This window comes from Polypterus senegalus, chromosome 1 (assembly GCF_016835505.1).
Source record: "Polypterus senegalus isolate Bchr_013 chromosome 1, ASM1683550v1, whole genome shotgun sequence".
Lineage (NCBI taxonomy): Eukaryota > Metazoa > Chordata > Cladistia > Polypteriformes > Polypteridae > Polypterus > Polypterus senegalus.
The window spans coordinates 194,046,502-194,064,815 of record NC_053154.1 but is presented as its reverse complement, the minus strand read 5'-3'; positions in this window follow the sequence as shown (position 1 = coordinate 194,064,815).

Sequence of the window (18,314 nt, the reverse complement as noted above, 5' to 3'; positions counted from 1 at the left end):
TATTACACTTGCAGTTATATTTTATTATTTTTTTTTAGAAATAGAAGAAGCTTACATTTTGTACATCATCTTCTACCTTCTGATGCAGTTGCCCTACAGAGGTTCAGTGTGTTATTTCTTTATTTTTCTTATTGTTGTTACTTTTTTCTTGCAGTTCACGTCTGGGATAAACAAAGTACATATATACATATTCATACTAGCTTCTGCGAGTGCTGGGTTACTTCGGGGTGGTGACAATGTCTTTCTTGGCAGAGCAGGACATATGGCGCGCACCATGAAGAGGAAGATATGTTTGCATTCTTTTAATTGTGAGAAAGAACTGTCATCTCTGTCTTCTCATGGAGCACAGTTTAAACGTTTGACTAAAGGGTGTTATTTCATGTCTAGAGGGCTCTCATGATGTTAAAAAACGTACTTAGAAGGTCGTCAACAGGTTTTCTATGCTCTAACTGCTGAAAATATTAGATTTATAAATAAAGAATCCTACTTCGTGGAAAGTCATTTATCTGTCTGGAGCGGATTAACCATGATAAACGAGGATTTACTGTATAACTGTGCGGAGAATATTTATAAACAGTGTGGGAGAGTTTCTAAGGGCTTAAAATATATAAAAATAACCATACAAACATATGGTTTCTACTTCGCGGATTTTCACCTATTGCGGGGGGTTCTGGAACGCAACCCCCGCGATCGAGGAGGGATTACTGTAACTCCAACGCGCATTTGAATGAACCACAAGGGACTGTGGGTTACCCCCAAATTTTATAGGGCTGAGGACAGTCACTTGCAGTGATGCACAGGTGGCCCTGCCTCTTGGGGATCCACCTGCAAAACACAAAGAACATAATGTGGGCATCTATATTAATAAAAGGCAAAGCCCTTACTCACTGACTCACTCATCACTAATTCTCCAACTTCCTGTGTAGGTAGAAGGCTGAAATTTGGCAGGCTCATTCCTTACAGCTTACTTACAAAAGTTAGGCAGGTTTCATTTCGAAATTCTATGCGTAATGGTCATAACTGGAACCTATTTTTCTCTATATACTGTAATGGACATTAGCTCGATAGACGTGGGGGCGGAGCTGCATGTGACATCATCACGCCTCCCACGTAATCACGTGAACTGACTCTGACCGCAGTACGTGGAAAAAAAGGAAGAGCTCCCAAAGCGCTGAAGAAAAACACTGAATACTTTATTCGCCAGATACAAGTTTAATGAGAAGACACAAGACATAAACGAGACTTTGGATCACTTTGTAACGTAGTTAAAATTGCTGTAACGAGAAACTTTTAAGTGCAGGGTCTTACCTAACATTAAAGTCGTCGACATAGCAACATCACACAAGAGAGCAGCTCATGTGAACTGACTGACCGCAGTACGAGTGACCACTTCCATGCATCAGACCTGTTCAAAAAACGCATTACACAATTGACAAGGTGGGAAAATAATGTGCTCCGAGCTGAGCTCCAATGCTAACGCGGTCTTGCGGAAGCAACTTCGTCACGCTGCCACCAAATACTCACAGAAAAATCCACAAGTTAATACACACGCTGTCTCTAGAGTTTCTCTACACTGAATCCTCCAGGCACTACTTACAAAAGGTTACATTGACAATCGTGTTATGTTATTTTTAAAATGTTTCCTTTTCTTAGCACAAGTACAGCTGAGAAAAAAAAACAGCAGAGCACCGCACTCTGAATGTATTCCTCGCATCCCCTTTACACCCTCTGATCTCCCATTTCAATTCAGATGCCTCCAATTTCCAGTAAGGCTCTGCTTCGCGATGAGAAGTAAGAAGTCTCAGGTACAGACCCAACAAAAGGTTGCCATTGATTTCTTTTCTCCTGGACAACTATACATTGCATTCTCAAGAGTGAGCTCGCGCAGCTTCATCATATTACAACCAGAGTGCTGAACTGACAACGTGATATATAAACAGAACTATAATTATCGTAATAAATGAACAATAAAACAGCGGAGAACCCGTGGATTAAATAAAAATGCAGCTTCCTTGGCAAAGCAAGAAAAGAGGATGGCTTTATATGTCGTTCGTTTATAAAACAGCGGAGAAGCTGTGTAAAGGCTGTTTCACAAAAAGCCAGCGGAGCACCTTATATGAGCAGGCAGTCAGCTAAAGAAGGGAATCAATAAATATCTCTAATCGTGATAAACGAACAAAAAATAGTGTACAAGCCGCGGATTAAATAAAGGAAATGGGTACCTGAACAGTACAGTAAGTCTCGAATAGCTACACAATAACTATAAGAATCGTAATAAACGAACAATAAAAACAGTACAGAACCGCGAAGCAAGGAGAAACGACGGCCTTATATGGCGTTCGTTTATAAAGCAGCGGAGAAGCTGTGTGAAGGCAGCTACACAAAAAAACAGCAGAGTGCCACACTCTGAATGTATTCCTCGCATCACCGTTATACCCTCTGATCTCCCATTTCAATTCAAATGCCTCAAATTTCCAGTAAGGCTCTGCTTTGTGATGACAATTAATACGTTTCATGGACACACCCCACAAAAGGTTTCCATTGATTTGAGGCAACATTGCTTTCCTCCTGGACAAAACTATACGTTGCATTCTCAAAAGTAATCTCAGTGCACAGCTTGGTCATATTACAACCGGAGTGCTGAACTGACAACGTGGTATACGCGGGGATTTTGCTATATACAGTATATATATATGTAGATAAATATGTATGTATGTGTACAGTATATATATATATATGTGGATATATATATATATGTGTGTGTGTATGTATCTATGTATATATATATATGTAGATGTGTATATGTATATATATAGATATGTGTATGTGTAGATATGTTTATATGTATATATGTATATGTATATATGTTTATATGTGTGTGTGTCTGTGTGTGTGTGTATATATATATATATATATATATATATATATATATATATGACAGCAACACTCATAACAGTGAAAAAACAATTACATTGACAATCATGTTACGTTATTTTTAAAATGTTTCCTTTTCTTTTTCATAACTTCTTTAACACACTACTTCTCCGCTGCAAAGCGCGGGTATTTTGCTAGTAGGGAATAAACCACATAATTAACAAAAGTAACAGTAACAAAAATAAGACTCACAAACATTAACACAAAGTACAAAAAAGAAAAAATTGAACCCCAAGCAGGGGAGGAGCCCTGGCTTAATTGCATGTTTGCCCTCTAAATATTAGAAGGGTTTTGATGGCTTTTCCTCCTTTAATGGGTATTTTGAATCATTTTTGGGACTGATTGTGTTTAGGAACCCCAAGTTTACAGGATAATGTTTATTTAATACTGAAACCAACTCCTAATAATGTATTTAACTCTATATTCCAGATACTAATGAACAAGAACAAGCACAGGAGATCACTTTATGACAATGAACACAAGACTGCAGGTTTCAATTGGGAAATATTGACAAGACCTGTAAATAGCATTTCAAAGCTGCCCAGGGTTAAAATGAACAATAACAGCATAAGGGCAGATGAAATGTACAATTACAAAGTAATATAGACTAAAAATCCTATCCTGGTGAGCTGCTTCACAAGGCATCTCTCAAATGTAGCATGTCTGCAACATTCTTGAATGTCAATGAACGCCATCTTGCACCTGTGATACTCCATATAAAAAACAACAGCCACCCCAGTATCCTGCCCTGGAAAATCAGGTTAAGAATAATGGATGGATAACTAGATGGATTATTATTATTATTATTATTATTATTATTATTATTATTATTATTATTTGTGTAAAGCACTTTGAGCTACATTCTTTTGTATGAAAATGTGTTATATAAATAAATGTTGTTGTTGTTGTTGTTCATCATGTCAGTTTTCTAATGTTGTTGTAGTGTCCATGTCTGGCCCAGGGGACAAAGGTTTAACCCAGCATTTTATGAATAATTACCACGGTTACCATCAGTGCAATCTTTTGTACTATTTAGGCTGTATGGTGTTCTGGAAGCTCCTGCAGATTCTATTGAAATCCTTTCTTGATGGCACCTAGAGCCCTGACCACCACTGGCACAACTCTAATATTGTTGCCCCATATCCTGTTGATCTCAAAGCCAAGTTCTTTACATTTGTTTTGATTTTCAACTTCTTTGAGTAAGATGTTGTTCATCTAGGATTGCTATGTTAATCAGCAGACATTGTCTCTACTTTTTGTGATGGAAATCTACAACAGGACAGTTCGCTAAAATGGTTCAATTGGTTTTCACCTCCATGTCCCATATGATGGTAGTGTCACGAATGTTGACAACAATGTTGTCACTGGTACCAGTCAGGCATCTTTTCACAGTTTGCACAGTTAAACCAGTGCAGATAGCTTGCAAACTTGAGCTGGTTTATATGTTCAATAAAAACTAGTGATGATATGGTTAATCATTTCCTCAGCCTTGTTGCACATCCTGTACTGGCACTCAACCTTTTGCTTAAAGATGTTCCTGTAGTGGTACCTGGTGTTGAGTGCCTGGCACTAAGCTGTAATCAGTAAACTTTCGGTCTCTCCCTTGAACCCAGGGCTGCTCAATAATACCACACTTGCACTTTTGCCCAGAAATGGTCTGTCAAGGCTGTGGTAGTACTGGCTGATTATTTTTATTCTTATGCTGTCTATAGTGGAGAAGATTGATATATTAATGGATGGAAGATAGTGTGGACAACAATTGTGATGATTATTATTTTAATATCAAAACATTATTATTATCTAGTTGTTGTTATTGCCTTGTGAATCAGGAGTGGGCAGGAGGAGGAGTATAGGAAGCTAATTAAGGACTTTGTTAAATGGTGTGACTCAAACCACTTACACCTGAACACCAGCAAGACCAAGGAACTGGTGGTGGATTTTAGGAGGCCCAGGCCCCACATGGACCCCTTGATCATCAGAGGAGACTGTGTGCAGAGGGTACAGACCTATAAATACCTGGGAGTGCAGCTGGATGATAAATTGGACTGGACTGCCAATACTGATTCTCTGTGTAAGAAAGGTCAGAGCCGACTATACTTCCTTAGAAGGTTGGCGTCCTTCAACATCTGCAAAAAGATTCTACGAGACGGTTTTGGCGAGTGACCTCTTCTACGCGGTGGTGTGCTGGGGAGGCAGCATAAAGAAGAATGACGTCTCATTCCTGGACAAACTGGTGAGGAAGGCAGGCTCTATTGTAGGCACGGAGCTGGACAGGTTGACATCTGTGGCAGAGCGACGGGCGCTGAGCAGGCTCCTGTCAATCATGGAGAATCCACTGCATCCACTGAACAGTGTCATCTCCAGGCAGAGGCCTGGCTCCACTGACAGACTGAGGAGATCGTTCCTCCCCAACACTATGCGACTCTTCACTTCCACCCGGGGGTTGGGGGGTAAATATAAACATTATTCAAAGTTATTGTCAGTTTGTACCTGCAATTTTATTACTCTTTAATTTAATATTGTTATTTGTATCAGTATGCTGCTGCTGGATTATGCTAATTTCCCTTTGGGATTAATAAAGTATCTATCTATCTATCTGAACTATAATTGCTAGGATAGGTTCCATCTGTCCCTTAACCTTCCCCTGAAGAAGATGGTTAGGAAGATGGATTACTGGATTATTATTATTACTATCATTATTATTAATGTACCTATAGCATAGAAAAATACAGTATATGAACAGATTAATGAATGGAAGATATTGAGGATAGTATTTAATAATAATATTATTGAGCAATATGGTGGCTCTGTGTTAGTGCTGCTGTCTTACAGTGAAAGAGACTGGAGTTCACATCTATATGGAGTTTGTATGTTCACCCCAGTTTCTCTGCTTTCTTCCCACAGTCTAAACACATGCAGGTTAGATGGACTGGCACTGCTAAAGTGGCCCTATCATGTATATTTGCACCCCATCCAGGGATTGCTCTTGCCTTGCATCCAATGTTTGCTGAGAGAGGCTCCAGCTGCCTTGTGACCCTGCCAAGGATAGATGGGTTAAGAAGATGGATAGATGAATTAATGAATGTCTACATTTTCTCTTCAATTCTTGACACTTGATTATATGCGATGGGTGTGCTCAATTTTCTCTCTCACTGAAGCATACACATGTTTTGTGAATAAGCTTTCATATAATGAAAGAATATAAATGATAATAACTGTGACTTTTTCAACTATTATTATCTAGTTGTATGCAGAAAAAAGAAAACAATTCATGCTTAGGCATTAACATTCAATAATGCCTATAACTGTATTTGATGATGATTTTCTGAGGTGAATCCAGACCCATGGAGCTGAAATAATGCCACAGAGGAAGATGAACAGGGTAGCTGATGAAGTGAAGAGCACAGCCCCTCTCCTTTTAAAATGGCTCAATATCACAACACTGGTTTGCTTTTTGCCTTTATTCATCTTAAAATAACATGGATACCCTGTTTTGCAATATGCATATACAAGTACTGTAATCTCAAGACATGGATCAATACTCAATATAACATTTTGGTCTGAGCAATGGACATTTTTGGCAAGTTTTAAGTTTTTCTTTATAATAGGACAATATTGTACCCATAAGCTTCACTATAAAATGCAAGATCAGAAAAAGTTATTTTTAAAATTTATAAAATATTCTACACTTTAGAACATAATTTCATATGGCAGACTAATTCATACCATGATTGTGAAGAAATAACTTTGACTTAAACATAATAAAGGAGTGGCATTGTTAAAAATGTGTTCTTTTTTAGCTTAAAGAGTCAAATAAATTGGGACAAAAGTGATAATAAAGTAAATCTGACTCCTTTTAGGAAAATAAGGTCTACAAAATCTGAACAAAATAAGAGGCTCCATAAATCCAACCAGAGTTACAGAGATGCAGCCAAAGTCTTAAGAAGAACAGTCTTAACAATAAATCACCTGGCTAAAAGAAAAATGATGCTTATTAACTATGGGGCTGAGGAATCTTATTTTCATGTTACAATTCTCCACATTTACACTAAAACTATAATATGCTATTCACCCATTTAAAAGGGAAGGCAATACTTTCAGAAAAGTTAAGCATAACAGACAAAGAGGAAATCTGAAAACAAAATGTATGGTTACCATCACAAAAGATGCTGAAATTCAACTGCAATAAATAAAAGATTTTATCATTACCAAGAAAGTCTGATAATCTATTCTTCATCTCATCACATAGAACAAGAGATAAGTCAATGATTAAAACCACACAGTGAAACTTCATTGGAGATTATCAATGGATCTGTCTTTATTTTAAATTTTGCAGATTTAATACCAAAACATACACCACAAAGTGTAGATGTGCCTTCTAGCTATGCTTTACATTTCAAGCCATTATTCTACCTTTAACCAAACACACAGCATATTACATACTGTATGGTGCATCACATAAAGATAGGCTTTGAAGCTCTGATGATATGACTTTAATTGAGACATAATAAATCCAATGTTAACAAGCTCAAATAATAAAAAAGTAAATGAGCATAGACCAGCATGTAGCTATTCACAGGGGGTGGGGGAAGCCTTAAAGGAAACTCCCAAAACTATTTTGAGAGGAACTGTAGGTGGTGCAAACAGCTGCACTGTGTGGACATTCTTTCACATGTTACTATGAAACTATTAGAAGGAAGAAACTGAAAAAACAGTACTCAAATTGTATATCCAGAAATAACTGTTTTTGTTACTCTCTTGCTTAGATGGCTATATAGTAGCTACAAACAGATGGTATATTATAAATATCCCCCTCATTCATTCACTGCCTTTCCTGTAAGGTTAGCAGAGGGTAGCAGAAGTCCTGGCACTGTGTGTGACAACAGCCATGCTCATAATTTAGTGTGTGTGCAGACAGATTTTTCTGAATCCTGACAACAAGTGCATTGATAAACCCTTTCCAGAAGTCTTTTAGGGTTTAGTTGTACTGTGGCCCTTAATTATTTTAAAAAGACAATTTACATTTTATCTTGATGTTATATTGAGTAAAGAATGTAATATAAGAATATAGTGAACTGAACTGAAGTAAAGTTGGTTTTACTGGAGTTAAGTGAGCTTAAATCTAATTAGCTAAAAAAAGATTTTTTGAGTGAGATGAGATTAAATATAAATAGATAATAAAAGATTATCACAAACCAGTGTGTTTCTTTGTGCCAGCCCCAGGCCCAGATAAATGGGGAGGGTTATGTCAGGAAGGGCATCCAGTGTAAAGTTTTGCCAAATCAATATGCGGACAACAATACAAATTTCCATACCAGATCGGTCGAGCCCTGGGTTAACAACAACCGCCAACAGTACTGTTAGCCAACAGGGTGCTGGTGGAAATTGGGCTACTGTTGGCCAAAGAAGAAGAAGTAGAAGAAGAGGGGGGAGACGTATCTGGAGGCAGGAGGAGAAGAGGAAAGTAAAGAGAGTGGAACTGAGGGTAGGAACTTTGAATGTTGGCAGTATGACTAGTAAGGGGTGAGAGTTAGCAGATATGATGGAGAGAAGGAAGGTTGATATATTGTGTGTGCAAGAGACTAAATGGAAGGGGAGTAAGGCCAGGTGGATTGGAGGTGGATTCAAATTGTTCTATCAAGGTTGTGGATGGGAGGAAAAATGGTGTAGGAGTTATTCTGAAGGAACAGTATGTCAAGAGTGTTTTGGAGGTGAAAAGAGTGCCAGGCAGAGTAATGACTATGAAGCTCGAAATTGGAGGTGTGATAATGAATGTTGTTAGTGCTGTGGAGACTGGCCCAGACACAGACAGGCGGACACGTTCATGTCACCCACAAACACGTTTATTTACAATTTTATTTACAGTTCAGTGCCACACAAATCCCCAAAGTCCCCAAAGTCCTGGTCACAATGCCTTACTTCCTTCTTCAGGCTGCCTCCTTGCCTCCTCCAGTAGGCTCAGTCCACTCCGCTCCCGACTCTTGCCTCGAATGAAGGGAGGCGGCCCCTTTTATCCGGACCCGGATGAGCTCCAGGTGCTCCCCGGAAATCTCCTGCTGACACGCCCCAGTGTGGCGGAAGTGCCGGCTGTTCTCCCAGAAGCTCTCTGGGTGTCCCTGCTTCTCTTCCCCCATCACTTCCTGGTGTGGTGGAAGTACTGGGGACCAGGGTTCCCAAGGCACTGGGGCACCCTCTGGCGGTGACCACGGGCCCCTACAGGGTTGCGCTTCCATGCCCTCAACCCGTGGCCCCCAAAGCAACCAGGGTGGTGGCCCCCACGTGGTCCAAGGCGGGTGCACACCCTCTTCCGGTCCTTTAAGGCATCCCAGGCTGGGTCGTCGCTCCTGGCACCTCTGACAGTGTCCCACTGCCAGCGAAGACCACTCGGGAGGAGCGGCATGTCCCGCAAGGGTAGTCTTCCCCCGAAGCGGGTCCTATTCCTGGGAAGCCGGGGTCCGGCCCTGTTCTCCCAACAGGCATAGGGGCGGAGACGTCACCTGGATACCACCACCTGGCGTCCTCCTGTGCCTCGCACAGGCCGCGTTCCCCCCTCTTACCGGCACCCCAGGGCCCTCCTTCGGCACCCCCTCTGAGGTTTTCGTACCCCTTTGGTTGGAGCCACTCACCCCCTCGTAGCCTCTGCCAGCTGTGGCAGCACCCCCTCGCCAGCGGAGAGTCCTCCCGCCAGACGGCCCGTCACACGAGGGCAGGTTCCCAGCGAAGCGGGTCCTATTGCATGTCCAGGGTCCGGTCCTGCAACAAACAGAAAAACAGGGGCAGAGCCGCTGCCTGGACACCCTTCCCTGGCGTCCCCTTGTGCCACGCACTGGCAGCGCTCCCCCCTCCGACCGGCACCCCGGCACTTGCCTGTTTGGTACCCCCTCCGTGGGTTCCGTGTCCCTCCTGACGATGTAACAGACGGGACCGCCTTCAGTCCTTTCCTCCCCGCTGACTTTACAGGTTCCCTCTGCCCCTGCAGAGGGCGGCCAGCACTCGGACATGTGCACCCAGCACCATGTCCCATCCTATCGGAGGAACCAGCATTCACCCTTCGATTCCTCCTGTCGCTCTGGGACGCCCTGACGGTCTGAGTCTTCTTATTGCAAAGAAAGAGACTCCTTCTTGTCTGCGTCCCTGTAGAGCGGCGCGAGACTGCCGCCGACTCGGGGAGGAGGGCGCTAAGACTTGGGGCACTCAACAGCCTCTGTCCTGCCAGCCCTCTCGCTGTCTCTCCCCTCATCGCGCGCACAGCCCCCTGCGCCGCATCCACTGTCGGAGGACTGCCTACTTGTTGCTGATCATTGTCATCACAGCCATTTTCGGCAAGCCCTCCCTTGTGCTGTACAGGAACGGCTGTACTCACCTTCCTCGCCATACACCTCCAACTGAAGAATCCAGCGTCGCGCCGTCTAATCGCAGTCAGTAGCTCTTCGATAGACGCGACCACCTTCATCTCCAGGAACCGCAAATCCGCCCGGAGGGCACGTAGCACCTGCGACAAATGCTGCTCCGCGGGCTGAAGGCACGTCTCCAGCTCCGACAGAGCAGCCGGCAAAGACAGAAAGTTTACCGACACGGAGCTTACCTGTCCGTCAGCCCCAGACGCCGGCAACTTCCTGTGGTCTCCCCCCGGCACGAGATGGAGATTCCTTTGTCCCGCCTCTCTCCAGTCACGCAAGACACACTCATCCAACCGCGTGCCTGTCAGCGGGTGGGACTTCTGGTCCGCGGCCATCTTTGCTCTTCTTTTCCTGGTGCGGTGGCCTTTTTGGGCTTTTGCGAGGAACAGCGGCTCACTTTCCGCAGCTCTTGTAGCTGCTACCGCACCGCTGGAGCCCCGCAAACCGACATGCCCCCGCCACTGACGCGGATCTGGGTAGCCCCTGCTCTATAAAGAAAGAACACACTCGACCCCACAGGGCCGGTTGCCGACAAGCAGGGAACTTACCTCCCGGATCCCGTCTGCATGAGGAAACGTCCCCGGCATGGCTTCACTGGGCGACACGCCATTGTGGGTGCCTCCAACGCCAGCATGCTCATCGAAGCCTGCTGCACTCTTGCCCTGGCCGTTGTCTTTCTCCCGCACCAGGTGAGCACCAGTCCTCCGTGGTCTGGCAGCGGTCTGCTGGGCGACTCCTTGTTCCGTGGTTGTTGGCACGCCACATCCGCGGCACATGTGTGGGCGCACCTGCTGCGCCGGGCCGTCCACAAAATATTTATTTAGGGGTTCCCATCTTGTACCAGACGGATCGCCCCACGTTGGGCGCCATTGTGGAGACCGGCCCAGACACAGACAGGCGGACACGTTCATGTCACCCACAAACACGTTTATTTACAATGTTATTTACAGTTTAGTGCCACACAAACCCCCAAAGTCCCCAAAGTCCTGGCCACAATGCCTTACTTCCTTCTTCAGGCCGCTTCCTTGCCTCCTCCAGTAGGCTCAGTCCACTCCGCTCCTGACTCTCGCCTCGAATGAAGGGAGGCGGCCCCTTTTATCCACACCCGGATGGGCTCCAGGTGCTCCCCAGCAATCTCCCGCTGACACACCCCAGTGTGGCAGAAGTGCCGGCTGTTCTCCCGGAAGCTCTCCGGGTGTCCCTGCTTCTCTTCCCCCCAGCACTTCCTGGTGTGGTGGAAGTACTGTGGACCAGGATTCCCAAGGCACTGGGGCACTACAGGGTTGGGCTTCCATGACCTAAACTCGTAACCACCAAAGCAACCAGGGTGGTGGCCCCCACGTGATCAAAGGCGGGTACACGCCCTCTTCCGGTCCTTTAAGGCGTCCCGGCCGGGTCGTCGCCCCTGGCACCTCTGACAGTGCATATGCACCGCAAGTTGGGTGTGCAATGCATGAGAAAGAAGATTTTTGGAGTGAGTTGAATGAAGTGATGAACAGTCTACCCAAGGGACAGAAAGTGGTCATTGGAGAGGATTTCAATGGGCATGTTGGTGAAGGGAACAGTGGAGACAAGGAGGTGATGGGTAAGTATGGTGTCAAGGTAAGGAATGAAGAAGGTCAGAGGATAGTGGATTTTGCCAAAAGGATGGACATGGCTGTGGTGAATACGTATTTTAAGAAGAGGGAGGAACATAGGGTTACGTACAAGAGTGGAGGAAGATGCACACAGGTAGATTACATCCTATGCAGAAGAGTTGATCTGAAGAAGATTAAAGACTGCAAAGTGGTGGCAGGGGAAAGTGTAGTTAAGCAGCATGGGATGGTGGTCTGTAGGATGATGTTGGAGATCAAGAAGAGGAAGAGAGTGAGGGCAGAGCCAAGGATCAAATGGTGGAAGTTGAAAAAGGAAGACTGCAAGGTTGAGTTTAGGGAGGAGGTGAGACAGGCACTGGTTGGCAGTGAAGAGTAACCAGACAGCTGGGAAACTACAGCAGATGTAGTAAGGGTGACAGCAAGATGGGTGCTTGGCATGACATCTGGAAAGAGAAGGGAGGAAAAGGAAACCTGGTGGTGGAATGAGGAAATACAGGAGAGTATACAGAGGAAGAGGATGGCAAAGAAGAAGTGGGATAGTCAGAGAGATGCAGAAAGTAGACAAGAGTACAAGGAGATAAGGCATAAGGTGAAGAGAGAGAGAGAGGTGGCGAAGGCTAAAGAAAAGGCGTATGATGAGTTGTATGAGAGGTTGGACACAAAGGAGGGAGAAAAGGACCTGTACCAATTGGCTAGACAAAGGGACCGAGCTGGGAAAGATTTGCAGCAGGTTAGGGTAATAAAGGATAAAGATGGAAACATACTCACAAGCGAGGAGAGTGTGTTGAGGAGATGCAAAGAGTACTTTGAGAGGGTGATGAATGAAGAGAATGAGAGAGAGAAGTGGTTGGATGATGTGGAGATAGTGAATCAGGAAGTGCAATGGATTAGCAAGGAGGAAGTAAGGACAGCAGTGAAGAGGATGAAAAATGGAAAGGCTGTTGGTCCAGATAACATACCAGTGGAAACATGGAGGTGTTTAGGAAAGATGGCAGTGGAGTTTTTAACCAGAGTGACGGATGCATTCAACGTGGAGGTGGGATTACATCAGGGATTAGCCCTTTCTTTTTTGCAATTGTGATGGACAGGTTGACAGAAGAGATTAGACAGGAGTCCCCATGGACTATGATGTTTGCTGATGACATTGTGATCTGTAGCGACAGTAGGGAGCAGGTTGAGGAGACCCTGGAGAGGTAGAGATATGCTCTAGAGAGGAGAGGAATGAAAGTCAGTAGGAACAAGACAGAATACATGTGTGTAAATGAGAGGGAGGTCAGTGGAATGGTGAGTTTGCAGGGAGTAGAGTTGGTAAAGGTGGATGAGTTTAAATACTTAGGATCAACAGTACAGAGTAATGGGGATTGTGGAAGAGAGTTGAAGAAGAGAGTGCTGGCAGGGTGGAATGGGTGGAGAAGAGTGGCAGGAGTAATTTGTGACAGACAGGTATCAGCAAGAGTGAAAGGGAAGGTCTACAGGACGGTAGTGAGACCAGCTATGTTATATGGGTTGGAGACGGTGGCACTGACCAGAAAGCAGGAGACAGAGCTGGAGGTGGCAGAGTTAAAGATGCTAAGATTTGCCCTGGGTGTGACGAGGATGGATAGGATTAGAAATTAGTACATTAAAGGGTCAGCTCAAGTTGGACGGTTGGGAGACAAAGTCAGAGAGGCGAGATTGCATTGGTTTGGAAGTGTGCAGAGGAGAGATGCTGGGTATATTGGGAGAAGAATCTAAGGATATAGCTGCCAGGGAAGAGGAAAAGAGGAAGGCCTAGAAGGTTTATGGATATGGTGAGACAGGACATGCAGGTGATGGGTGTAACAGAACAAGATGCAGAGGACAGAAAGATATTGAAGAAGATGATCCACTGAGGCAACCACTAATGGGAGCAGCCGAAAGAAGAAGAAGAAGATAATAAAAGATTGATAATATTATATGAAGATTTATACTGTACATTAATTAATCTAAACATGAACCCAAGGTTGCAAGGTCATAGAGGGACCATGATTATCTAGGAAGCATTGAGCTAAAGACAAAGATAAATACAAATGCATTTTCATAATATAATGATTTATAACATAATAATAGGAATATTCTCAAATAGGAAGATGTTGTATGGCATATTCAGGTAAATGCACACACTCTACCAAGTCAATTTAAAACTGCCAATTCAACTAACATACATTGTAGGTCTTTGAAACATAGGAGGATGATTAAATACATGAGGACACTGAAGCTCACCTAATGACATCTTGTAGACAACAATAACTAAGCCAGGAATCTAACCTTAATCTCTGAGCTTGTGCAACATCACTACTAACCTTCATTGCATTTCCATGCAGTCTTTATAACATATTGGAAATTTTAAAAATAAAATAATGCATTTAATAAAATAATTTAAACAATTAACTGAAACACTCTGTTTGAATGTTTGATTAGTCATACTTTTTGTCCTACTGCTTAGTGTATATAACAAAGAAGAAAATGTCTTTGTCCAATATTTACAAAGGCTAGATGGCACATTACAAAGAATTTATTAACATTCTATCAGTTGACTTCAATGAAAGCTCTTCGTCAATTTTTGTTCCTCCCAATTGTTACAGTATGGCTCAACTTTAATTCTTTTTTATAAATCTTTTTGTTGTTATTTTAAAATATTTTTTCTGTTTTGTTATTAACTCTGTTTTTAGTTTTACGTACCATTGTGATTTTCTTTGATATTGTATTTTTTATTAGTTTGGCTATTTTGTGTTATAATGTATGTTTTTTTGTTATTTTCACTGCTTCCTTTATGTGGAGCCCGAAAAGGTGGGGCCACCTGGCAATGTGAGATGGGACTCCTGTTTTGTGTGTGTTTTTTTTTTTTATTCATTTGGATTTAGTGGTTTTGAAACCTGGCTCTGGTCTTAAAGGAAGGCTCCACGCAAAAATGAGTTTTTTAATGATATTTAACCCGTTCAATTTGTATTGGCGACTGAGAAAAAAATGTAATCTCTTGTTTTAATGCAGAATGAAGAGAAACAAGTTTATGACATAATCTAATAGAAGGCAATTGTGACCAATGCTGTATAGCAGAAAAAACAATACAAAATATGTCCATGAAAGAAATTTAAAAAAAAATCCATGTTTGTCATGTTGCATAATCCATGTCAGTTTTCCAGATGTATGCCCAAAATGAGCAAAATTACTACTTTTTTTGCTAAATATTGCAAAATGATTACTTCCAGAATTTTCAGAGCACACATAAACAGGAACCCTAAAGCCTCATATGAAGGACATTTTAAAGTGAAAATCCATCTCTCCCCCTCATTAATTTGTCAAAAGACTTCTCTTTAATTCAGAAAGTCTTTCACATGAGACTTTAGGGATACCTGTTTACTGTATGTGCATTCTGATAATTCCAAAAGTAATTAATTAACGCTATTTCAGCAAATTTTGAGAATACTACTGAATAACAGCCATGTGGATTATGCAACAAGAGTAACATGAGATTTTTTTTCTTTTTCCCGAGCATTGTTTGCTGTTGTACAGCATTGGTCACTATTGCTTTCTTTTTCTCCATTCTGCATGAAAACATAAGATTGTTTTTTTTTACTTGACCTCTACTACAGTTTCCTTTTTTCAAATGTTAATTTTCTCCCTGTGCTTAAAAATCATTACAAAACCGTCCTGATTATGCGGCTTATGGTACGCCGCGGGTTGGCTAGTATTATGATATTATTATACACTATACTCTTTGCTTGCTGTCTTATCTTACTCACTCAAAGGAATCCTAACTCAAACTTATTAATTCAGTGGTAAAAGGATGTCTTACTTAAAAACAGAAAAAAAATGTATTATCTCTTTGAGTAATTGTCCTTTTAAGAATTTTCAAGTATTCCTTAAAGCTGTCCTAAAATATACAGGCCGAATCTCTACATTAATGATATTATGCTCTCTGTTCAGATTGCTCTACAATTTTAGTGCAGGTAATGTGGTTGAGAATTATTTGATATGAAAAATATATTGGATTTATTAGGGGCTATAGTCTGATTTATCAATATCTTATTTATTGTAACATGATTTTAAAGTTAATACAATAAAAGAGTAAAAATCCATGTGTGTACAGATTCTTCCCAGTGTCTATTTATCCTCTGTATCATCTTGAATTTCACCTTGTTAGTATGTGTTGCATTTGGCTAAAGTCTTATGTAAATGAGCCTTGTGAGGGAGTTTGTCTCCAAGATACTCATTTCCCTCTGTTTGGTGATGTGTTCTGTTTGTTTATAGTTGTTTTTGTAGAGAAATAACCTCTAACAGTTGTGAAAAATATGCTGTTAATAACTTCCCTTTTATGCACTAAGGCATTGACAAAACACCCGTTTTAAAGAAACAGAATGTATCCGCCTTACTTATTGCCTTCATATTGAAAATCATTCTATCATGTATTTTCCTAATCTCTGTTTGCTTAGGCTGAAAAGATTAATCAGATCCATTATTTCCTCAAAATTCTTAATCTGCAGTCTTAGCATATATGTAGAAGCTCTTATTTTGGTGTTTTTCCTAGAGCTATTATCTCCTTGCAATGCACAGATGGAAACTGTAGAAAACATTACAGAAGTTGACTCACAAGTATTCTATCCATAATTTCATTTAATTTGTAATCCACGCGACATGATATATAACCCAATATTCTATTAGTTCTTTTCATCATTTCTGTACCCTGTCTAGCTTCTTTGAATCATGATCACTTTACAAGTATCATTGAATCTTTCTCATAAGATATTCATTCATCTATTTACTCTCTCAACATGCTCATTCCAATGCCGAGTGTATCTTTGAAATTTTGGTCACAAGGCAGAAATCAACCTCAAATGGGACACCACCTTTGGGCAATACACTACGCATAGTTAAAACCATGAGAGGGTTAATGATAGTCGCTAATTTATGTATTATATGCGGAGGAAACTAGACTATTTAGAGAAATGTTGTGGACTTTGAATGATCATAACCTAATTAGTTTAATCTAAAAAGTTAACTAACTCTCATTATCTAAATATTTTACATTAATGAAAGAACTGCTGTGTCATAGCATAATACTAAAACTAATAATAGTCTACTCTCTAATGCTATTCGTCATTTTGTTGAATTTTGATATAAAAAGGATATAACCTGTCTAAATCTGTGTTGACCTTCCTGGGCAAACAGTTTTCTGTCTTGACATGAATTTTCAGTGATTTTTTTTTATGATCAAATTTTTATTGAGATGAACAAGGCCAAACAGGACAATAACTACTGTGAAACTTTCCAAGACTATAATTAAAAGGACAGAAAATTCTCCAGTGACATTCATCCCCCTACCCCTGCCCTGTGAAAAAGTTGGAATATGGTAAAAAGTTAAGTTAAGCCTGCACAGTTATGAGATGGAGGACAGCTGCCCACTGCTAAATGAAGAAGAGACAAGAGGACAAAAAGATGAAAAGCTAATACGAAGAGTGAGCTCCCCATTCTACAGGTCTCAAGACATCCAGTTATAATGCTATGGTTGAATGACACATTTTTACTCAGTGAGGAGAAAATCAGGAGTATCTATACTACTAAAAGGCAAAGCCCTCAGTGACTGACTCACTCACTCACTGACTCACTCATCACTAATTCTCCAACTTCCCGTGTAGATAGAAGGCTGAAATTTGGCAGGCTTATTCCTTACAGCTTACTTACAAAAGTTAAGCAGGTTTCATTTCGAAACCAATGTACGTACTTATTTCGATGGTATGACGCCACTGTCGGCCGCCATATTGAACTTTCCAACGTCACTAATTCTCCAGCTTCCCGTGTAGGTAGAAGGCTGACTCCATCTTCACGAAATTTGGTAGGCGGCTTCCCTGTGCTAACCAAAACTGATGTACGTACTTATTTCAGTGGTATGATGCCACTGTTGGCCGCCATATTGAACTTTCCAATGTCACTAATTCTCCAACTTCCCGTGTAGGTAGAAGGCTGAAATTTGGTAGGCTCATTCCTTACAGCTTACTTACAAAAGTTAAGCAGGTTTCATTTCGAAATTCTACGTGTAACGGTCATAACGGTTGACAATGTCCGCAATGTTGAACTTTATTATTTATGCCCCATCTTCACGAAATTTGGTAGGTGGCTTCCCTGCGCTAACTGAAACCAATGTAAGTACTTATTTCGGTGGTATGATGCCACTGCTATATTGAGCTTTTCAACGGTCTTTGTTACTTATGGGCCCATCTTCAAGAAATTTGGTACGCAGGTTCACAATGCTAACTGAATCCTACTTACGTACATATATACGTCCATAGCCTGCAGCTCGGTCACCGTGTGAGGCGGCGTTGGGTCCCCCATCCCATCGCCTCCCACGTTGTTGGCTGCCTGCCTATAT